Raw genomic sequence first — 24,964 nt, forward strand, 5'->3', positions numbered from 1 at the left:
CTCATTTCCCTCTCCTCACTGTGTCCATCATTCCTCACTCATTTCTATGTCAATGTCCTCCTCCCACCTCACTCTCTGTTCATGTCCTCCTCCCCTTTCTCTGACCACCTTTTCTTACTTCCTTCTCTCTCCACGTTCTCCAGTAGGAGATTACTGGGTGTTGCTAACCTCAGTATTTCTTATTTCTTTCAAGATAGTAATATGTATACCATGCATGGCTGAAATCGATCCAGGGATTTAGGAGGCGCTTTCTACCCACTGGTCGCAGACTACGCACATTTCACGAGGCTTCACTTATTTTTAACACATTTCACACATATTTTTACACACATTTTACCTGTTTCTGTGGCAAATTTCAACCTGCACTCGCGATTTCACTCATCTCAATCTTCATGATCCGATGTCTCCTGAACAGTGATATAATTTTCCAGGTATATTCAGTGGTACATTTTTATACTGTCTGCGAAATATGTTGCGAATAGAATTAGTAATAAAGCAGTAAGAAATTAAAACGTCGTGCATGGTGTGCCATTTTTTCTAACGTATCGGTATTTATAACATTTTATACACATCAAAAGGTTTCTCATCACCTCGGTTCCGAGAGTTCCGGAACGTGAACAGAAAACTGGAATAGAGATGAACATCATTTCCATTCTCTTTATTGCTCATGAAAACCATACATTGGATGTTGTACCACCATACAGCGAGAACTTCAGAGGTGGTGGTCCAGATTGCTGTACACACCGGTACCTCTATTACCCAGTAGCACGTCCTCTTACACTGATCCATGCCTGTATTCATCATGGCATACTATCCACAAGTTCGCCGGCCGGTGTGTCGTGCGGTTCTAGGCGCTTCAGTTTGGAACCGCGTGACCGCTACGGTCGCAGGTTCTAATCCTGCCTCGGTCATGGATGTGTGTGATGTCCTTAGGTTAGTTAGGTTTAAGTAGTTCTAAGTTCTAGGGGACTGATGACCTCAGAAGTTGAGTCCCATAGTGCTCAGAGCCATTTGAACCATTTTATCCACAAGTTCATCGAGCACTGGTGGTCCAGATTGTCCCACTATTCTATGTCGATTCGGTGTAGATCCTGTCAGTAGGCTGTTTAGGTTTTTATATTGGTAACGCCACGTAGCGCTTTGTATGAAAATCACTGGCTGTGCTGTGTGCAGTCTGTGGCTGGTTAGCATTGTTGGAATAGTCGCTATTGTAGTGTTGGGCAGTTGGATGTGAACAGCGCGTAGCGTTGCGCAGTTGGAGGTGAGACGCCAGCAGTGGTGGATGTGGGGAGAGAGATGGCAGAATTTTGCGAGCGGATGATCTGGATGTGTGACCATCAGAGAGAGTAAATTTGTAAGACTGGATGTCGTGAACTGATATATATATATATATATATATATATATATATATATATATATATATTGTTTGTTGTCTACCAAAATCTTTCACTTGCTAACTATGCCTATCAGTAGTTAGTGCCTTCAGTAGTTAGAATCTTTTATTTAGCTGGCAGTATTGGCGCTCGCTGTATTGCAGTAGTTCGAGTAACGAACATTTTTGTGAGGTAAGTGATTCATGAAAGGTATAGGTTATTGATAGTCAGGGCCAGTCTTTTGTGGAGATTATTGAAAGTCAGACTGCTTTGCGCTAAAAATATTGTGTGTCAGTTTAGTGGTGATCAGAATAATTAAAGAGAGAAATGTCTGAGTACGTTCAGTTTTGCTCAGCTGTTTGAAAATCAAATAATGTAAGAGGTCATTCATAAATTTTTCCAAGGGGACGTTTCAATCCCTCAGAGTGGTTGGTTGGTCACGTTGTTCACAAACAGCCCTTTTGTATCTATCCCACGCATGTTCAATGGGATTCATGACTGGAGAACATGCTGGCCACTCTAGTCTATCGATGTCGTTAGCCTGAAGGAAGTCAATCGCTAGATGTGCACGATGGGGGTGCGGATTGTTGTCCATGAAGACGAATGCCTCGCCAATATGCTGCCGATATGGTTGAACTACCGGTCGGAGGATGGCATTCACGTATCGTACAGCCTTCCAATACCACCAGTGACGTACACTGGCCCCACATAATGCCATCCCTAAACAGTAGGGAACCTCCATCTTACAGTACTCGCTGGACAATGTGTCTAAGGCGTTCACCCTGACCGGGTTGCCTCCAAACATGTCCTGACGATTGTCTATTTCAAGACATATGCGACACTCATCGTTGAAGGGAACTTGATGCCAATTTGCGAATCATGCAGCCTGTTGAGAACTGGTTGAAGCTTAACACGACGTCCTGTGTCTGCACGAAAAGCGTTATCCAACATGGTCGCGTTGCAGTCAGGGTTCCTCCGAGTCATCCACTGCAGTAGTAACAATGCGGACGCGATCGAACCGCGGAATTGACTGTCTAGGCATGGTTGAACTACAGGCAACACGAGCCGTGTACCTCCTTCCTTGTGGAATGACTGGAACTGATCGGATGTCGGACCTAATCCGTCTAATAGGCGCTGGTCATGCATGGTTGTTTGCGTCTTTGGGTAGGAATAGTGACATCTCTGAACAGTCAAAGGGACTGTGTCTGTGATAACATATCTGTCTGTCTTCAGACAAATACTATATCTGTCTGTCTTCAGGAGTTCTGGGAACTGGGGTGATGTGTGTGCCTCCTCAAATGTGTGTCGTACAATCATGTATTTTTGTAGGTCAGTCAACGGTATACGAGAATACTGTCTGCGAAACCTTTAGTGAATACGATTAGCAGCAGAGAAGTAATAAATTTAACCATCATTCATGATGCCGCAGTTTTTCGTGCAACTCAGTATTTATGACCTCATATCTCCTGTACTGTCAGTCGCACAATGACACAATTTTCCATATACATTGAGTGGTACATGTGAATACTGTATGCAAAATTGTGTCATGTATACATATAGTACTAAAGAAGTAATAAAGTAAAACGTCAAGAATGGTGTTGCAGTTTTACTGTAAGAACAACGAAATTTAGTAAGCGATAGAAAGTGAGTATAAAGTTCATTAAGGTTCGAAATTATGTGCATAGTTTGTTGTAAGTCACTAACTGCTCGCATTCTCAAATAGTGTATGAATAAAGTTGGCGAGTTTTCTCATCATGAGCTACAATGCTTTTCACCCCCACGCCATGCCGTTTGCTAGGTGGACGACTCTTACCCCAACAGCGATTCTCTCTAGACAGGGTGTCATAGCTGTACCAAGTTTGGTTGAAATCGGTCCAATGGTTTAGGCTGAGTTTTGGTCAAACATACATACATATACTATTTGATCAGAAGTATCTCGATACCCTGAAAACGTATGTTTTTCATGTTATGTGCATTGTGATGCCACCTACTGCCAGGTACTCCATATCAGCGACCTCAGTATTCAGTAGACATCGTGAGAGAGCAGAATGGGGCGCTCCGCGGAACTCACTGACTTCGAACGTTGTTTGGAAACTTGGAAATTTGTGGTAAGGTCGTATGGGACCAAACAGTTATGGCCATTAGGATTCGGACCTCCGACGGGAGGCGGCTCGCGAATCTTGACAAGATGTCCAAGACCGAGCGGCTCGAACGTGGTCAGGTGATCGGGAGTAAATTATGACATACGTCGCAAGATTTTCACAGTCCTGAACATCCCTAGGTCCACTGTTTTCGACGTGATAGTTGGAAGTGGAAACTTGAAGGGACACGTACAGCAAAAAAGCGTACAGGCCGACCTCGCCTGTTGACTCACAGACACCGCGGACAGTTGAAGAGGGTCGTAATGTGTAACAGGCAGACATCTATCCAGACCATCGCACAGGAATTCCTCGGGCGTGGATGTGTGTGACGTCCTTAGGTTACTTAGGTTTAAGTAGTTCTAAGTTCTAGGGAACTAATGATCTCAGAAGTTAAGTCCCATGGTGCTCAGAGTCATTAGAACAGGAATTCCAAACTGCATCAGAATCCATTGAAAGTACTATGACAGTTAGGCGGGAGGTGAGAAAACTTGGATTTGAAGGTCTAGCGGCTGCTCATAAGTCACATATCACGTCGGTAAATGCCAAACGACGCCTCGCTTGGTGTAAGGAGCGTACACGTTCGATGATTGAATGGTGGAAAAACGTTGTGTGGAGTGAAGAACAACGGTAGACAATGAGGCGATCCGATGGAAGGTTGTCGGTATCGCGAATGGCCGGTGAACGTCATGTGCCAGCGTTTATAGTGCCAACAGTAAAATTCGAAGGCGGTGGTGTTACGGTGTGGTCGTGTTTTACATGGAGGTGGCTTGCACCCCTTGTTCTTTTGCATGACACTATCGCATCACAGTCCTACACTGACGTTTTAAGCATCTTCTTGCTTCCCAGTGTTGCAGAGCAATTCGGGGATGGCGACAGCATCTTTCAGCACGCTCCACTGACTGGTTTGATGCGGCCCGCCACGAATTCCTTTCCTCAGAGTAGCACTTGCAACATACGTCCTCAATTATTTGCTTGACGTATTCCAATCTCTGTCTTCCTCTACAGTTTGTGCCCTCTACAGCTCCCTCTAGTACCATGGAAGTCATTCCCTCATGTCTTAGCAGATGTCCTATCATCCTGTCCCCTCTCCTTATCAGTGTTTTCCACATATTCCTTTCCTCTCCGATTCTGCATAGAACCTCCTCATTCCTTACCTTATCAGTCCACCTAATTTTCAACATTCGTCTATAGCACCACATCTCAGATGCTTCGATTCTCTTCTGTTCCGGTTTTCCCACAGCCCATGTTTCACTACCATACAATGCTGTACTCCAGACGTACATCCTCAGAAATTTCTTCCTCAAATTAAGCCGGTATTTGATATTAGTAGGCATCTCTTTGCCAGAAATGCCTTCTTTGCCATAGCGAGTCTGCTTTTGATGTCCTCCTTGCTCCGTCCGTCATTGGTTATTTTACTGCCTAGGTAGCAGAATTCCTTAACTTCATTGACTTCGTGACCATCAATCCTGATGTTAAGTTTCTCGCTGTTCTCATTTCTACTACGTCTCATTACCTTCGTCTTTCTCCGATTTACTCTCAAACCATACTGTGTACTCATTAGACCATTCCGTTCAGCAGATCATTCAATTCTTCTTCACTTTCACTCAGGATAGCAATGTCATTAGCGAATCGTATCATTGATATCCTTTCACCTTGTATTTTAAATCCACTCCTGAACCTTTCTTTTATTTCCATCATTGCTTCCTCTATGTACAGATTGAAGAGTAGGGGCGAAAGGCTACAGCCTTGTCTTACACCCTTCTCAATACGAGCACTTCGTTCTTGATCGTCCACTCTTATTATTCCCTCTTGGTTGTTGTACATATTGTATATGACTCGTCTCTCCCTATAGCTTACCCCTACTTTTCTCAGAATCTCGAACAGCTTGCACCATTTTATACTGTCGAACGTTTTTTCCAGGTCGACAAATCCTATGAAAGTGTCTTGATTTTTCTTTAGCCTTGCTTCCATTATTAGCCGTAAGGTCAGAATTGCCTCTCTCGTCCCTTTACTTTTCCTAAAGCCAAACTGATCGTCACCTAGCGCATTCTCAATTTTCTTTTCCATTCTTGTGTATATTATTCTTGTAAGCAGCTTCGATGCATGAGCTGTTAAGCTGATTGTGCGATAATTCTCGCACTTGTCAGCTCTTGCCGTCTTCGGAATTGTGTGGATGATGATTTTCCGAAAGTCAGATGGTATGTCGCCAGACTCATATATTCTACACACCAACGTGAATAGTCGTTTTGTTGCCACTTCCCCCAATGATTTTAGAAATTCTGATGGAATGTTATCTATCCCTTCTGCCTTATTTGACCGTAAGTCCTCCAAAGCTCTTTTAAATTCCGATTCTAATACTGGATCCCCTATCTCTCCTAAATCGACTCCTGTTTCTTCTTCTATCACATCAGACAAATCTTCACCCTCATAGAGGCTTTCATTGTATACTTTCCACCTATCTGCTCTCTCCTCTGCATTTAACAATGGAATACCCGTTGCACTCTTAATGTTACCACCGTTGCTTTTAATGCCACCAAAGGTTGTTTTGACTTTCCTGTATGCTGAGTCTGTCCTTCCGACAATCATATCTTTTTCGATGTCTTCACATTTTTCCTGCAGCCATTTCGTCTAAGCTTCCCTGCACTTACTATTTATTTCATTCCTCAGCGACTTGTATTTCTGTATTCCTGATTTTCCCGGAACATGTTTGTACTTCCTCCTTTCATCGATCAACTGAAGTATTTCTTCTGTTACCCATGGTTTCTTCGCAGCTACCTTCTTTGTACCTATGTTTTCCTTCCCAACTTCTGTGATGGCCCTTTTTAGAGATGTCCATTCCTCTCCAACTGTACTGCCTACTGCGCTATTCCTTATTGCTCTCTATAGCGTTAGAGGACTTCAAACGTATCTCGTCATTCCTTAGTACTTCCGTATCCCACTTCTTTGCGTATTGATTCTTCCTGACTAATGTCTTGAACTTCAGCCTACTCTTCATCACTACTATATTGTGATCTGAGTCTGTATCTGCTCCTGGGTACGCCTCACAGTCCAGTATCTGATTTCGGAATCTCTGTCTGACCATGATGTAATCTAATTGAAATCTTCCCGTATCTTCCGGCCTTTTCCCAGTATACCTCCTCCTCTTGTGATTCTTGAACGGGGTATTCGCTATTACGAGCTGAAACTTGTTACAGAACTCAATTAGTCCTTCTCCTCTTTCATTCCTTGTCCCAAGCCCATATTCTCCTGTAACCTTTTCTTCTACTCCTTCCCCTACAACTGCATTCCAGTCGCCCATGACTATTAGATTTTCGTCCCCCTTTACATACTGCATTACCCTTTCAATATCCTCATACACTTTCTCCATCTGTTCATCTTCAGCTGGCGACTTCGGCATGTATACCTGAACTATCGTTGTCGGTGTTCGTCTGCTGTCGATTCTGATTAGAACAACCCGGTCACTGAACTGTTCACAGTAACACGCCCTCTGCCCTACCTTCCTATTCATAACGAATCCTACACGTTATACCATTCTCTGCTGCTGTTGATATTACCCGATACTCATCTGACCAGAAATCCTTGTCTTCCCTCCACTTCACTTCACTGACCCCTACTATATCTAGACTGAGCCTTTGCATTCCCCTTTTCAGATTTTCTAGTTTCCCTACCACGTTCAAGCTTCTGACATTCCACGCCCCGACTCGTAGAACGTTATCCTTTCGTTGATTATTCAATTTTTTTCTCATGGTAACCTCCCCCTTGGCAGTCCCCTCCCGGAGATCCGAATGGGGGACTATTCCGGAATCTTTTGCCAATGGAGAGATCATCATGACACTTCTTCAATTACAGGCCACATGTCCTGATGATACACGTTACGTGTCTTTAATGCAGTGGTTTCCATTACCTTCTGCATCCTCATGTCGTTGATCATTGCTGATTCTTCCGCCTTTATGAGCAATTTCGCACCCCTAGGACAAGAGAGTGCCCTGAACCTCTATCCGCTCCTCCGCCCACTTTGACAAGGCCGTTGGCAGAATGAGGCTGACTTCTTATGCCGGAAATCTTCGGCCGCCAATGCTGATTATCTATCAAAATTTAGGCAGTGGCGGGGATCGAACCCAGGACCGAAGATGTTTCGATTATGAATCAAAGACGCTACCCCTAGACCACCGATGTCCTGACAGCAGCATAAATAATTCCTTTTTTGATTTATTAGTTAATGAATTAAATGGTCATTTTTCCATTCATAAAGACACAAGTCATACGAAATTATTAGTTTCTCCATGTTTGGAAGGTGCTCTTACAATACTGTATATCCAGTTAATGAAACGCTCTTCCAGCTGCCGATATTTGCTTAAGTCCACCTCCAGTTTCGGCCTTCGCATCCTGGTCATTAGCAACTGAATTTGAAAATTGTGCTATTGTGTATAATTTTTAGATCCACCTGCCAACAATGTGGACGTTAGGACCAAATCCGGTGGGAACTTACGTAATGTTTAATATAGCGTCAACTGGAGCAAAATTTTATCAATGATTTGAAATTGATATACGTTATGAGTTTTGTGAAATCATTGTAGAAGAAGGCACTCAAATCACTAAAAAGGATTTTTTGTAGTAAATTTTAAGTGTGCGTTATCGACATTGAAGCTTATTTTGTTCGTAAATTAACCTTAACACTTATATTATCCTGTGAGGTCAGAAAAGCACCGACGAGAAGTGTTCCTCTCATTATGTATTCACAGTACTATAGCTTACTTTTAACTTAAATGACGGAGCATTTGGTTAAGTTCGTCGTACTTTATCTTGCTCGCTAGAGCATAGAAGGCTACGTGCACGTAACCTGGGTAGATTCTGATCCTAGATGGCAAGACGGTAATTTGTCTCCAAAACTGTCTTTTATGTTTCTTTAGCCGGCCGCGGTGGCCGTGCGGTTCTAGGCGCTCCAGTCCGAAGCCGCGCTGCTGCTACGGTCGCAGGTTCGAATCCTGCCTCGGGCATGGGTGTGTGTGATGTCCTTAGGTTAGTTAGGTTTAAGTAGTTCTAAGTTCTAGGGGACTAATGACCACAGCAGTTGAGTCCCATAGTGCTCAGAGCCATTTTTTATGTTTCTTTTTTTTACTAATTTTGTAATGTTACAGCTATCAGACTCGAGTAGGACACAATTTCTAGAGATAAGGCTTTGTTACTGACATGCGTTACAAATCCGTGTCAGGTATACTTTTCAAATGTTGAAGTTGTTCACTTAACGAACGGGAAATGTCAGCTTGTAATAATAACAGCGCAAGTCAAATTACCATGATTTTATCGTCCCTTTAGCACGTAACAAGCTTCCCTAACAGTGCCTAAACTCATCCAGTCTAGCATTCATTGTTTCGCTTGTTCAACATTCACACTGAAGTAAACACTGCTATTTACGTTTCCACATTAATCAAGCAAGTCGTCGTTAGCACGGAAGGATTCCTATATACATTCCGCGGTTTCGCGCGGCTGCTTTGTGCGGGAGCTCAACAACGACTCCCTGTGCACACGCTAAGACGGCGCATGACAACGAGTCATGGGCCATTGTCATCCTTACACACGAAGACGAAGCTTCATCTACTGAAAACGCAAGCGGCTTTGAAAGTTCCAGAAGCTAGAGGTAGGTAATGAGTACAATATCAATACGTTATGAAATCAGAGATAGTAAACTCCTTACATGCCCCAGTACAATTTTTTCAAAAAATACAAAAAGAAATTAATTTGAAAACGCAATACAAACCTTTGTTCCCTGATATCAAAAGCTATCTTTCTGTCTTTAACATTCATCTTTCCATTCCTTTCTGGGCTGCTATAAGTTTCCTGACAATGAACTTATTTATTGTCCTTGTCTCACAGCCATTAGTTATAACTGGCAGTACACATTTGTAAAAAAGCTGTCGCCATCACCTTGGTCGCCATCTTAGACTTCAAAGCTGAAGAATATCTTCCACAAGGTGGTTAACGTAATGTAATATATTCCCTTGTTTTTAGTTTTAGGCCTCATTTTGTATTTTGTTGTCGAACCAGATAGACATTAAACCAGATAGACACATCTACCACCCTTAAAAGTTGCGTATTTCCAAAAAATATACATCCCGTTGGTGTCCCTTCATTCACCATGATCTTGGTTTTATCCAAGTTCACTTTATACCAACTTCAGAGCAGATTCACGCCAGTTCACTAGTCAGTATTTGAAGTCCCTCTGTACTATTAGCTAATAGAACAGTGTCATCAGCGTCTCTCAGCTTATTTAATATCTTTCCCAGAAACTGGATTCCTTTTCTGCTTTTTAGAGGACGGCATGGAGGTATACACTGAAGCGCCAAAGAAACTGGTACAGACATGCGTATTGAAATACAGATGTATGTAAACAGGCAACACGTGTCTGGCCCAGTTGTGAGACCAGTTACTGCAGCCACAGTGGAAGGTTATAAGGATGAACGACGGAACAAAGCGTCTCCGAAATAACGATGAAATGGGGACTTTTCCATACGACCATTTCACGAGTGTACCGTGAATATCAGGAACCCGGAAAAAGTCGAATCTCCGACATCGCTTCGACTGGAAAAAGATGCTGCACGAACGGGACCAACTACGACTGAAGAGAATCGTTCAGCGTGACAGAAGTGCAACCCTTCCGCAAACTGCTGCAGATTTTAATGTTGGGCCATCAAACTGTCAGCGTGCGACCTATTCAACGAAACATCATCGACATGGGCTTTCGGAGCTGAAGGCCCGCTTGTGTACCTTGATGACTGCACGACAAAAGACTTCACGCCTCTCCTCGGCCTGTCAACACTGACATTGGACTGTTGATGACTGGAAACATGTTGCCTGGTCGAACGAGTCTCGTTTCAAGTTGTATCGACCGGATAGACATGCAAGGGTATGGAGACAACCTCACGAATCCATGGACTATGCGTGTCAGCAGGGGACTGTTCAAGCGCCGCGCGGGTTTAGCCGGGCGGCCTGAGGCGCTGCAGTCATGGACTGTGCGGCTGGTCCCGGCGGAGGTTCGAGTCCTCCCTCGGGCATGGGTGTGTGTGTTTGTCCTTAGGATAATTTAGGTTAAGTAGTGTGAAAGCTTAGGGACTGATGGCCTCAGCAGTTAAGTCCCATAAGATTTCACACACATTTGAACATTTTTGAACTGTTCAAGCTGGCGGCTCTGTAATAGTGTGGGACGTGTGCAGCTGGACTGGTATGAGACCCCTGATACTTCTAGATACGACTCTGACAGGTGACACTTACTTCTGATCACCTACATCTATTCATGTAAATTGTGCACTCCGATGGAATTGGGAATTCCAGCAGGACAATGCGACACCCCACACATCCAAAATTGCTACAGAGTGGCTTCAGGAACACTCTTCTGAGTTTAAACACTTCCGCTGGTCACCAAACTCTCCAGACACGAACATTATTGCAGTTTGTTGTTCAAAAGACATCTCCACCCCCTCGTCCTCTTACGGGTTCACGTACAGCCCTTCAGGATTCATGGTGTCAGTTCTCTCCAGCACTACGTCAGACATTAGTCGAGTCTATTTCACGACGTGTTGCGGCACTTGTGCGTGCTCGCGGAGGCTCTAAACTATGTTAGACAGGTGTACCAATTTCTTTGGCTCTTCAGTGTAATATAATAAATGGGAATAAAAAGGCACCTTGTTTTATACGCTTTTCTATGGGAAGCTCGGTAGTTTGTTCAACTACAGTCACAAACCCCATGGAGGCTTGGTATATGTTGTACGCTGCTTTGATAGAAGTCTGTTCTATTCCTTGTTCTGTTGGAGCCTCAAACACAGTTCGAATCGAATGCCTCTTCAAACTCCATGAAGGCAAGGAACAAGGGTAAAGATTACTAATTTGTTTAACTAATTGTTTCACTTAGAGTGCGGATGAAATCAATTGTACTAAGCGCTGTGCGGTACCAAGCTTGCTTATTGGGTTGGGCCGGATCGAGTGTAGTGTTGAATCTGGCAGTGAAAATTCTACTACAAAGTTGTTAGAGTATGCACAGAGGGCTTATAAGGAGGTAGTTCTTTAAATCTGTAGTACTATCGTTCTCATGTATTAGGATTATTTTGGCTTTATTCCAATCTCTTGGTGATTTTCCCCTATGAAAACAACATGAAAATATTTTAGGTAAATGTTTTACAGATTCGTCATCCATTAGCTTAAAAAAATTGACTTAGAGGTCATCACTACCTGGAAGAGATCCTTCTTTAATCTTGTCTGTAGCATGTTTGACTTCTGAGGAAGTGTTCCAGAGATTTGGGGCTGCGCAGTGTTACCGGTCTGAGGCCCATTGCCACAGTTTGCGTGGCAGCCCCCGTCTGAGGTTCGAGTCCTCCCTCTGCCACGGGTGTATTTATTGTCCTTAGCGTAGTTTAAGTTACAATAAGTACTGTGTAAGCCTAGGGGCTGATGACCTCAGCAGTTTGGTCCCATAGGAACTTACCACCAGGGATCTGGGAAACTCAGGTAAGCAATTTGTCTAGGATTAAGATATCATTTTCATTGTCTTCAACGTAAAGGTTACTACGAGGGTTGTAACTTCAATAGTGACAACTATTTATTTACATATCGTACAAAATAGATATGTGTTTCAAAGTTTTACTGACCTTCAAAGTAGTCACCAGCATTGTGTAAAACCCTTTGCCAGCGATGTGGAAGTCGTAGGATGCTCTTAGCAGTGCCACTTGTTTTGACAGTTCTGAAGCGAATGCCGTGAAGTGTTTCCTTCAATTTAGAAATCTAACCTCAGGGTCGTTTCTAGAATGAAATTTTCAGTCTACAGCGGAGTGTGCGCTGATATGAAACGACCCCCAGGCTGTGGCTAAGCCATGTCTCCGCAATATTCTTTATTCCAGGAGTGCTAGTTCTGCAAGGTTCGTAGGAGAGTTTCTGTGAAGTTTGGAAGGTAGGAGACGAGGTACTGGCGGAATTAAGGCTGTGAGGACGGTGCGTGAGTCGTGCTTGGGTAGCTCAGTTGGTAGAGCACTTTCCCGCGAAAGGCAAAGGTCCCGAGTTCGAGTCTCGGTCCGGCACATAGTTTTAATCTGCCAGGAAGTTTGAAATCAGTAACAGCTTGCACTGTGCGTGCTTGAGCATTGTCCTGCAAAATGATGGTCAGGTCCTGCAGAAAGTGTCATCACTTCTTCCTCTAAGCTGGTCGTAGGTTGAGTTCCAAAAATGAACAGAAATTTGTACAGGGAACTTCCAACAACCAATGGAAACACACTCTATGAATTGAGCGGGATAGACCACGTGTGGTTCCTGAAGAGGGGCAGCAGCCTTTTCAGTTGTTGCAAGGGCAGCAGTCTGGATGATTGACTGATCTGGCCTTGTAACACTAACCAAAACGGCCTTGCTGTGCTGGTACTGCGACCGGCTGAAAGCAAGGGGAAACTACAGCCGTAATTTTCCCCAGGGCATGCAGCTTTACTGCGTCCTCTTGGGTAAAATATTCCGGAGGTAAAATAGTCCCCCATTCGGATCTCCGGGCGGGGACTACTCAAGAGGATGTCGTTATCAGGAGAAAGAAAACTGGCGTTTTACGAATCGGAGCTTGGAATGTCAGATCCCTTAATCGGGCAGGTAGGTTAGAAAATTTAAAAAGGGAAATGGATAGGTTAAAGTTAGATATAGTGGAAATTAGAGAAATTCGGTGGCAGGAGGAACAAGACTTTTGGTCAGGTGAATACAGGGTTATAAATACAAAATCAAATAGGGGTAATGCAGGAGTAGGTTTAATAATGAATAGGAAAATAGGAATGCGGGTAAGCTACTACAAACAGCATAGTGAACGCATTATTGTGGCCAAGATAGATACGAAGCCCACGCCTACTACAGTAGTACAAGTTTATATGCCAACTAGCTCTGCAGATGACGAAGAAATTGAAGAAATGTATGATGAAATAAAAGACAATATTCAGATAGTGAAGGGTGCCGAAAATTTAATAGTCATGGTAGTAGGAAAAGGGAAAGAAGGAAACGTAGTAAGTGAATATAGATTGGAGCTAAGATATGAAAGAGGTAGCCGCCTGGTAGAATTTTGCACAGAGCACAACTTAATCATAGCTAATACTTGGTTCAAGAATCATAAAAGAAGGTTGTGTACATGGAAGAAGCCTGGAGATACTGACAGGTTTCAGATAGATTATCTAATGGTAAGACAGAGATTTAGGAACCAGGTTTTAAATTGTAAGACATTTTCAGGGGCAGATGTGGACTCTGACCACAATCTATTGGTTATGACCTGCAGATTAAAACTGAAGAAACTGCAAAAAGGTGGGAATTTAAGGAGATGGGACCTGGATAAACTGAAAGAACCAAAGGTTGTACAGAGTTTCAGGGAGAGCATAAGGGAACAATTGACAGGAATTGGGGAAAGAAATACAGTAGAAGAAGAATGGGTAGCTTTGAGGGATGAAGTAGTGAAGGCAGCAGACGATCAAGTAGGTAAAAAGACGAGGGCTAGTAGAAATCCTTGGGTAACAGAAGATATATTGAATTTAATTGATGGAAGGAGAAAATATAAAAATGCAGTCAATGAAGCAGGCAAAAAGGAATACAAACGTCTCAAAAATGAGATCGACACTAAGTGCAAAATGGCTAAGCAGGGATGGCTAGAGGACAAACGTAAGGATGTAGAGGCTTATCTCACTAGCGGTAAGATAGATACTGCCTACAGGAAGATTAAAGAGACCTTTACAGATTAGAAAACCACTTGCATGAACATCAAGAGCTCAGATGGAGACCCAGTTTTAAGCAAAGAAGGGAAAGCAGAAAGGTGGTAGGAGTATATAGAAGGTCTATACAAGGGCGATGTACTTGAGGACAATATTACGGAAATGGAAGAGGATGTAGATGAAGATGAAATGGGAGATACGATACTGCGTGAAGAGTTTGACAGAGCACTGAAAGACCTGAGTCGAAACAAGGCCCCCGGAGTAGACAACATTCCATTGGAGCTACTGACGGCCTTGGGAGAGCCAGTCCTGACAAAACTCTACCATCTGGTGAGCAAGATGTATGAAAAAGGCGAAATTCCCTCAGACTTAAAGAAGAATATAATAATTGCAATCCCAAAGAAAGCAGGTGTTGACAGATGCTAAAGTTACCGAACTATCAGTTTAATAAGTCACAGCTGCAAAGTACTTTACAGAAGAATGGAGAAACTAGTAGAAGCCGATCTCGGGGAAGATCAGTTTGGATTCCGTAGAAATGTTGGAACACGTGAGGCAATACTCACAATACGACTCATCTTAGAATCTAGATTAAGGAAGGGCAAACCTACGTTTCTAGCATTTGTAGACTTAGAGAAAGCTTCCGACAATGTTGACTGGAATACTCTCAAATTCTGAAGGTGGCAGGGGTAAAATACAGGGAGCGAAAGGCTATTTACAATTTGTACAGAAACCAGATGGCAGTTATAAGAATTGAGAGGTATGAAAGGGAAGCAGTGGTTGGGAAGGGAGTGAGACAGGGTTGTAGCCTCTCTCCGATGTTATTCAATCTGTATATTGAGCAAGCAGTGAAGGAAACAAAGGAAAAATTCGGAGTAGGTATTAAAATCCATGGGGAAGAAATAATAACTTTGAGGTTCGCCGATAACATTGTAATTCTGTCAGAGACGGCAAAGGACTTGGAAGAGCAGTTGAACGGAATGGACAGTGTCTTGCAAGGACGGTATAAGAAGAACATCAACAAAAGCAAAACGAGGATAATAAAATGTAGTCGAATTAAGTCGGGTGATGCTGAGGGAATTAGGTTAGGAAATGAGACACTTAAAGTAGTAAAGGAGTTTTGCTATTTGGGGAACAAAATAACTTATGATGCTCGAAGTAGAGAGGATATAAAATGTAGACTGGCAATGGCAAGGAAAGCGTTCTGAAGAAGAGAAATTTGTTAACATCGAGTATAGATTTAAGTGTCAGGAAGTCATTTCTGAAATTATTTGTATGGAGTGTAGCCATGTATGGAAGTGAAACAGGGACGGTAAATAGTTTGGACAAGAAGGGTATACAAGCTTTTGAAGTGTGGTGCTACAGAAGAATGCTGAAGATTAGATGGGTAGATCACATAACTAATGAGGAAGTATTGAATAGGATTGGGTAGAAGAGACGTTTGTGGCACAACTTGACTAGAAGAAGGGATCGGTTGGTAGGACATGTTCTGAGGCATCAAGGGATCACCAATTTAGTATTGGAGGGCAGCGTGGAGGGTAAAAATCGTAGAGGGAGACCAAGAGATGAATACACTAAGCAGATTCAGAAGGATGTAGGTTGCAGTAGGTACTGGGAGATGCAGCGGCTTGCACAGGATAGAGTAGCATGGAGAACAGCATCAAATCAGTCTCCGGACTGAAGACCACTACAACAACAGACCATTCCAACTACCCCAAGAGAGAGAGAGAGAGAGAGATGGTGTCCTCTGTCACCATTTCCCTTCGTGTTCTTCGATTCCACCCCCTGCCCTGTTATGAGTAAAGCCCTTCATGAGATCATGAAATTCGCATTAGACCACAGACAGACCAAGAGAAGGAATTTCATGCAAGAAAAAGAGTTTTAATGAAATAGCGACTGCTTATCATAACAGAAAGTCATGGTTTAATGAAACACATACCCCATCGACAATTTATTATAGGCTTGCCTCGCAGTAGAAAATGAACAAGATGCCATATGAAAATGATAAAATACCGTACCTAGTTGACAGTCTTCACTCTAATGAAAGATGTACTCGGACAAACAGATGTATTTCACTGTGTGCATCTCGTCCACTCTGTCCATCTCCTCCTCTTTCTTTTCTGTCAATTTCCCCTCACCTCCATTTCCTGCTCCTCCATCTTTCTGCCTCCATCTTGCCCTCCCTGCCTCTGCCCGTTTCTTCTTCTTTCCTTACTCTACCCATCTCCTCCTCTCTATTCAGTCCTTCCTCCCCTATCTTTATTACTCTCTTTTCTCCTATCTGTGCATGTCTCCTTCCGGGATGGCACAGTGGTTAGCGCATCTGGGCTCGAATCCCAGCTTAGGTACAAATTTTCATTAGTCGCTTCAGTTACATATGTGCATTAAAGAAGTTTGAAACTTGAGAAGGTCTCTGGCACCACAAATTTCATTTGATTCAACTACCTGTTCCTCGGTTTCAGGCAGCATCTCCTATTTCAGTCGCTGTTAAGATGCTATTCCAGTAAAGTTGGAGAGCTTCTGCAATGCTGTTCGACTCTAGGGGGAAGGACCAATTGGGCTGAGGCATGAATGTGGATCAGATTGAGAATGGAGGCATACTGCTAGCCTAACACATATACAGAATTTTATCACAAGCAATATGAAATTACTAAACAAATAATTGTTCATAAATGTCTTACACTTTTCATTTGCCGCTCAGGCTTATAGTGTCCTTATAACATGCACAATGCATAGTTACTGATCTCTTCTTCCTCTCCTTGCATTTGTTTTTCCACTGCATAATATTTATGTACTTTTAAGTGATCGACTGACGATACGTCGTTTCAGATGTTATTATTCTGTTTTGCCTCAGTCAGAACACGTTCGTTTCATTTTGACCTTTCACTCCTTTCTCATTCACTTCTTTCTTTGTTTCTGTCCATAAGCCATAGTTACATCGGGCGTCTTCAGAGTGGTAATCGCCACTTCTCTTGTTCCCATCACCTGCACTTCCTCTTGACTCTTGTTGCTTTCTCTCTGATACACTTCGTACAAACTTTTGTTGTGCCTGCTGTACAGTTTTCATTACTCAACCAGTTAGATAATACTACGTCATTTTCTTTAATTCGTCCATAGAGAAACGACTTTTTTCCTAATTCATTTTGTAAAGGTTCTGCAAACATTCCGTCCTACATGTGATAATATGGATCGATGCAAACGAATTTTAAGGACTATCATTGTATGTGCATGTGTTTTGTCATCTGAGACTGCGTTTGCTGGAATTCTGCTTGACATGTAACGTTCAATGAAGTGTCTGTCACTGTTGATTGTATTGTAGCTCCACGGGTAACAAACATTCAGTAATAATACGTGTATTTTGCGTATCTTCACATATGTGTAATTGTTTCCCTTTTTGTCTCTCTACAAATATCTTCTCCATTTCCTGTCGAGCCACTTTAGATATGTTCTCAATTCTGTCATCATATTTCTCGAACAATGCTTATATGGCTTCTTTAATTTTTTCTTGGCTTCTTTTTGCGGTTGTCTCTCGACGTTACCTTACCACATGGAGTTATGCATCATATCACAATGAATGTTACTTGCACGCTACTATTGTTAGGTTTTTCTGGTAAGTGTGATACCCGTCTAGTTCTTCCAGTTTTCGTACCTGTGGCGTTGAAGTTTTACTCTTGCTTAATGTTACTGTCAGTCCCACGTCTACAGTTTCTTCCATAGCCACATTCTCAAATCCAGCATCGTTAAATCCCATAATTAGAAAGTCCGTGTCTGATGTTACTTCCAATTGCGGCTCCATATGTGTCGAACATTCTAGAAATTTAGTTGTGTTTTGCATTTCATTACCTAGCGCCCATGATGCTCTCTTCTTATATGACTTCAAGTATCTTCATCGTTTGTTCTCCATCCTACATAACCATTGAGCTTACTTCACCTGGAATTTTCTCTTGACTTTCTTTTACATAGTTACCTCAACCAGGAGTTCGGTTAGTGAGGATGATTTCAAATGTGACCCCTTTTGTACCGAACGTTCTCGAGGAAGAATAGATGTGTTCTGCGTTATTCATTATCTTCAGCTTGTTTCATTTTAGTGTCAGAGCCACTGACTTCCTTTTATTCTTCGATTTTTTTATATATTTCATTTTGTGCTTCATTTCCTCCTCCATCTCAACCTCCTTAATCATTAACGTCCATACTTCCTTAATGTCTTTGTATTTCTCCTCATTGAATTCCCCAAATATTGACATCCGTTCGTTGCAAAAATAGATTGCCTCTTTTACCTCTGTCTTTTCTTCCTCGTTATCGAACTTAACTCTGCAACACTAATTACAGGTACATGTTCCTTACCTGACGACAATTATACACTTGAAAGTCAAAAGCATAGGATACATGCCTCACTAACTTCCTCCCCACAAAATTTTTCACACTCAAAATAATCAAAAAGTTTCGCCTACAGCAGTTATTTAAAACTATGGACAATTGGCATTATTGCACAACTTACGTTTATTACGGCAAATACCGGTTACTGCAATGTGGTGTGATGCTGCAAACTGCACCTGACCTTTAGATGGTCTTGTCGAATTGCTGCAATCCAAGATATTATAGAATTCCTCTTCTTGTCTCGCCCCGGTGAAATCCAATATGGTTAACTCTGGACATATCCACTTGTGAAATGTATTTTTCGGTGATGACACCCACTTATTACTCTCTCCATACTTAGACTCGAAACCCTATTGTTGATAATTATTTCTCATTATTGCGTTTCGAATCATTAGTCTTCACCAAAGAGTAGTCGTCCCTTTACGTGTCGCCAGATATAAGTCTCCGTCAACGCCCTTTCAGTTTATTTTTTTATTAATTTGCAGCTATTAGATTCTCGGACTCGAGTATGGAAGATTTACATACAGATCGCACTTCATTACGGATTAAAACCGAACATGTACCTAGTGCAGATACATGTCTCTTATGTTTTTCAAATATTAAAGTTATTCAATTGTAAAACGAAAACTCTCAGTTCGAAATAATAGCACGACAAATCAAATTACATTGTTTTATTGTCTGTCTAACATGCAACACATTTTCCTAAGAGTGCCTAACCTCATCCGGTACTGTATTAACTGTTATGCTTGTTTTAAATTCAGCCATAAGTAATCATTGCTGTACTGCATCTCCACAATAATTAACGCGTTGACTTATTAATATTTTTCTCCTAGTCGACCCTATATCTACTAATTAAATTTACGAAAATCTACATATTTTGTCTTACACACTTTTCTCAAAATTATGTAAGATTTGAAAGTAATCCTTTATATATCTACCCTTACTATTATTTGAAGTAATGGGGACTGAAGATAATGCTATTTAAGAATTTTTTGTCGGTGTGGTATACTCGAAAAAATACAGGCATTTATAAAGCCACTAGATATTTCTCACACTCATATCGTGTTACCACTTTTGTTCTTTCTCGCTTTGCACGGTTCACAATTTCTGGAGGGTGTTTTCGTGATGGGATTAGGAGGGATAGCCTAACAAAAACTGAAAACGACAGCTTATATATCACAAAAACTCGAAACAAATCGAGGTGTTGTACACCACTAATTAGATTGATTTCGTAGCTTTTCAGCGGTATAAAACATGTCATGCCCTCTATTAAGAGAGAAGAAGTAACTCTAAGAAGGAGCTATAGTTGCTCTGCCCGTCTCTCAGCCGGTGGTGTAAAAACGGACTTTAATCCCGCAACTGTGACTGTAAAGACTGTGTAAGCCAGTGGATTAGTCAGGCAATCACCATACACGGAAGCCATTTCATTTACGTTCCAGTGTCAGTATAGTCCTCCACAACAATAACTGATTCACACAAGCACACCACTGTTTCCACCATAAACCTCTTAATTGATCTGGTGCGCCTTACCGTGAAATAACTGAAATGCTGTAACACTCTTCTTCTATGACGCGACGTAATGCTTTCAACTCTTAACAATCTTTCTTCAAAATTCTTCATACTTTTTATTCGTGACAGCTGCAAGCGACTGCTCCCTGCACAAGATCAACGACTCGAACTAAACACACAAAAACGGCGCGTGACCGCAAGCGCTGGGGTACTGTTGTCATTATACAGCAAGACAGTGCATCCCATCATGGAAAGACGCTCTCTGCACCGAAACTTCCAGAACCCAGCGATAAGTAAAGAAGTGTAATATCGATACGTTGCAAAACAAAAAATAACACGCGCCAGGTTAGCCGAGAGCGCTAACGCGCTGCTTCCTGGACTCGGGTAGGCGCGCCGACCCCGGATCGAATTCGCCCGCCGGATTAACGACAAGGGCCGGTGTGCCGGCCAGCCTGGATGTGGTTTTTAGGCCGTTTTCCACATCCCTCTAGGTGAATACCGGGCTGGTCCCCACGTCCCGCCTCAGTTACACTACTCACAGACATTTTAAACACATCCGCACTTCTCCATGATTTACACTGGATGCAGACAGATGGGGTACTCTGATTCCGTCCCGGAGGATACGGGGTGGCGGCAGGAAGGGCATCCGGCCACCCCTTCCTATTAACATGCAAAATCCGGTTTAGCTACGCCAACCCCGCGCAAAAAAGCAGGACGCAGGCGCAAGCGATAGATAGAACAAAACAAAAGGTAACAGTACGTCATGTGGTGTCAAAATAACACTTATTTGTAGCGGGCGACTTTAAGTGACGAAAAATCTACGGATTAAAATTTTACAAGGCCGAAAGTATTGTTCTGTCTGGGAATAATTCGCTTAGATTCGCATTTTAGCGACCGTAGTGGTGTGGAATTTCTTAAATTCGCCAATTTTTTTCCCACTGAGCAATCGGACTTGCAGAATTTAGTGGCATGCAGGCTACAAGTAATCACTACAATTCGTAGTTATCTTGGTGAGATGGACACAATGAGGGGTAAAATCACCCAGGCCGGTTATTTCCGTTCGTACAGCAAGGCTCATACACTTGGAAGTCTGTAAATAACATATTAATGCTATTCGTGGTATCAAATAATAGGCATGCAGGCTACAAGTAATCACTACAATTCGTAGTTATCTTGGTGAGATGGACACAATGAGGGGTAAAATCACCCAGGCCGGTTATTTCCGTTCGTACAGCAAGGCTCATACACTTGGAAGTCTGTAAATAACATATTAATGCTATTCGTGGTATCAAATAATAGAACGTGAGTCAATGCCTGAACGAAAATAAGTAGTTGTTCTCACTTATAGTAACTTATATTGGTACACATCTCTTTACAGATCACGACTGGGAGGGGAAAGAAAACGGAGGAAGTGACAAAAGAATTGTGTCAGATAAAAGATAACGTAGCTACGAAGTTTATTCGTCCAAATTTAAGACTTTATGGATGCATGTCTTACATAAAGGAGTCTTTCCTTTATCGCCAATGGCATAATTTACAATTAGTTCATTATACTTGTTTTTAGAAAAAAGTAATTTTGTTAACACAGGAAAAACAAGAAAATTACAAATATGTTGTTGTACTGACCACTTTAATTGAGGCAAGGAAATGATTAGCTGATGGAATCAAGCCCATAGGTCTTTCACTTAGTCCATAAGCGCAGAAGTGACAGAAATAGCCAGTATCCTAAACAGACACACTGTTCAAATAAGTGTTTATCTGTGGATTGAAATTAAGTCCTTCACTAGTTTTCTTTATTAAATACCACTCGTCATAGAAATACATATAGATAAAAAATAATCATGTTCTTCTTCATGACGTATTGTCAGTTGGTTCAATCATTTTTTAAATTTCATAAAGTCTCAACTCTTAGGTAACTGTCACTGGAAACAGTTGTACACTACACTTAGTTCTTCTGATTAGGGAATGCGTAAGACCAAAACATACATGGTGGGATTCCGTTTATAGCTCTTTCTTTAAAATGTTTGCTAAGTGTTTTGTCAGTTAGATCATCTATTAGGATTTTGAATGAGAGCTTCAACTGGACAAGTGATGAGTACGTCGCAGACGACAGACAACGTGCGGAGGACTACAAATGCAATGGTGCGATGCCTCAGGGTCCATCATCGGAAGCAGGACCATCTAGAAGGTTATTCGGAATTGTTGGACAAGATGCCCTGAGGTCGTTCAGAATATGGTACCATGGAGGTTACGATACTGTCACATTCGCAGGATCACATGAAAAAATAAAGCCGTATTAGGATAGTTGCCCACACAGAGCGCCTGCATGCGTGACAAGAAAAAGTATTGTTATGGTGCAATTAATTTACTTTTTCATCATCTGACAGTAATCGTTGTTCTATGCACCTAAAGTTATTTTCAATAACGTCTCGTGACTGTCATTAGAGGTCAACACGTTATTGCGTAACTATGACGATTTTGCTTTAGCACGATTCGTTTGTGGAATAATGTAGACAGTTTTTTTTTTTTTAAATCGTCATTATTAATCACTGACCGGTCTCTAAGTAAGTAATCACAGGCCCAGTATACAGTGTCTCTGTGCATCGTTTTGTCAACGCTAAACGTATCTAATTTTCTCTTCAAAGTTAAGAATTCAGGCGTCTGAAACAATACAGCAACAGCAGCTGCATTTAAAGCCAATATTCTGGGTGATTCACTGTACGAATCGCGCCATGCTGCCACATTCACCGTTGCTTACACATTTAGCGTTGCTTTACTCAACGTTCTGGACGTGTGTATATGACCTGCGATTTCACAACATTGGCCACTTATCACTGGGTGAAGCGCCGATTTCTTTTATGACTGGAATTACCGCTCTCCTCTACAATATCACAGCAGTGGCGGTGAAACGCAGTTTCATTATCACGTGTAGTTTGCTCGTTGGGCGACGCAGCTATATCACATCGCCACTTAATACTGTCTCACGTTTTATTCGTCACAAATAGCTCTAAAGGCATGTATCCCAAATAATTGCTTGGACTAGAACAAAGACGTTTAGTCTTTCCCGCTTTTCTTACTTACAGATCACTGAATAAGCGTTTAGGCCTCACTCACGAGTACTTTAATTACCATTCATCTAAGAAATAATCTGATGCTTTTACTTTGCCTTACAAATTTCTATTTAATTACAATTCTGCGCGACTGCTACGGTCGCAGGTTCGAATCCTGCCTCGGGCATGGAGGTGTGTGATGTCCTTAGGTTAGTTAGGTTTAAGTAGTTCTACGTTCTAGGGGACTGATGACCACAGATGTTAAGTCCCATAGTGCTCAGAGCCATTTGAACCATTTTGAATTACAATTCTCCTTCTCTATGCGGGGAGATTATTCGAGTGATCGGAGTAATTTTGTCTCTCGTTTCCGCTCAGACGGGAATACAACTTAATACATATACTGCTCTCGTCACCACATTTAGTAAGACAAGGCCACTCATGCGTTTATTGAAAGATAAATGCCAAAGACTGCTAACTCACGATATAACTTAAGTCAAGTGCCAATGTGTGCGGAGAGAGACAAGAGGTGAAAAATTTAACTGTGGAGATAAAATAGGAATAAAGACCGTTTATTTGAGACCTGTACATAAAGTTCTGGAATACATCTCGTTCCAATATATGTGTAAAAAGTTAATATATATATATATATATATATATATATATATATATATATATATATATATATAGCTGGCATTTCGAAGCCGTAACTTTGTTCCTTCACTGTCTCACACATCAGATAATATCTTAATAAGTATTCTCGTGTGAGACTACTCACTGTGTGTGTGAAATCTTATGGGACTTAACTGCTAAGGTCATCAGTCCCTATGCTTACACACTACTTAACCTAAATTATACTAAGGACAAACACATACACCCATGCCCGAGGGAGGGCTCGAATCTCCACGGAGACCAGCCGTACAATCCATGACTGCAGCGCCCTAGACCGCTTGGCTAATCCCGCCCAGCGTCTACTAACTAACTTCCGATACGTATACACACATTAAAAAAAAATTCATGGAAATAAAAGGTAGTCTAGTTATCATGTCCTATTCAAAATTTTGCACTTTATTCGAAATTTCAGTCCGAAGAATGTATGTAACATGCCAAGCATCTTATTATTATTTACTAATTAACGCCTCATATGCAATTACATATGGCTATGTAATGTTATCTGAAGGACTAATGGTCAAATCACACGGTCATTGCACATCTTTCCCATCATTAGACTTTTATGTTTCCAACATTATTTTTGTTTGCAGCATGTGGTCATCTCAAGTTAATGGTATAGACTTTTACAGTTCTACCGTTCTTGGAAGAGTACACCTGATTCCCAGCCATTTTGCTGACAGAAGTCTCTTTACATTTTAATTGTATTACTAACACAAATAATGAATGGCGAAAGTTTTTACTGTTTCTTTTACTGGTGTCATTCGTTAACATGAAATTACTTATACACTAAAGAAAAAATCTCCAATTAGTTTACTAGGTAGAGCTTCCTTATTGAAATAAATTCCAATGTATTAATTTCTTTACTGTTACTGTCATGAGGTGAAAATCTCAATTTCATTTTTAGAATACCAAAGAGATACGAGGGTAGTTTAGTAAGTAATACTTCACAATTTTGTTTTTCCTCAGAACATATTTATTGTTAAGAGTCAGAATTTGGTAACAATATACATCAACATGTCTTGTCCATGTCCTATTTTTCTATGTAGTCTCCATCACGTTCTATGGCCGTACGCCAACGTTGTGGAAGAGCATCTATTCGTATTCTCTGCTAGTAAAAGCTCTTGTCCTGTAGGGATAGC

Source organism: Schistocerca nitens, chromosome 6 (genome assembly GCF_023898315.1).
Source record: "Schistocerca nitens isolate TAMUIC-IGC-003100 chromosome 6, iqSchNite1.1, whole genome shotgun sequence".
Lineage (NCBI taxonomy): Eukaryota > Metazoa > Arthropoda > Insecta > Orthoptera > Acrididae > Schistocerca > Schistocerca nitens.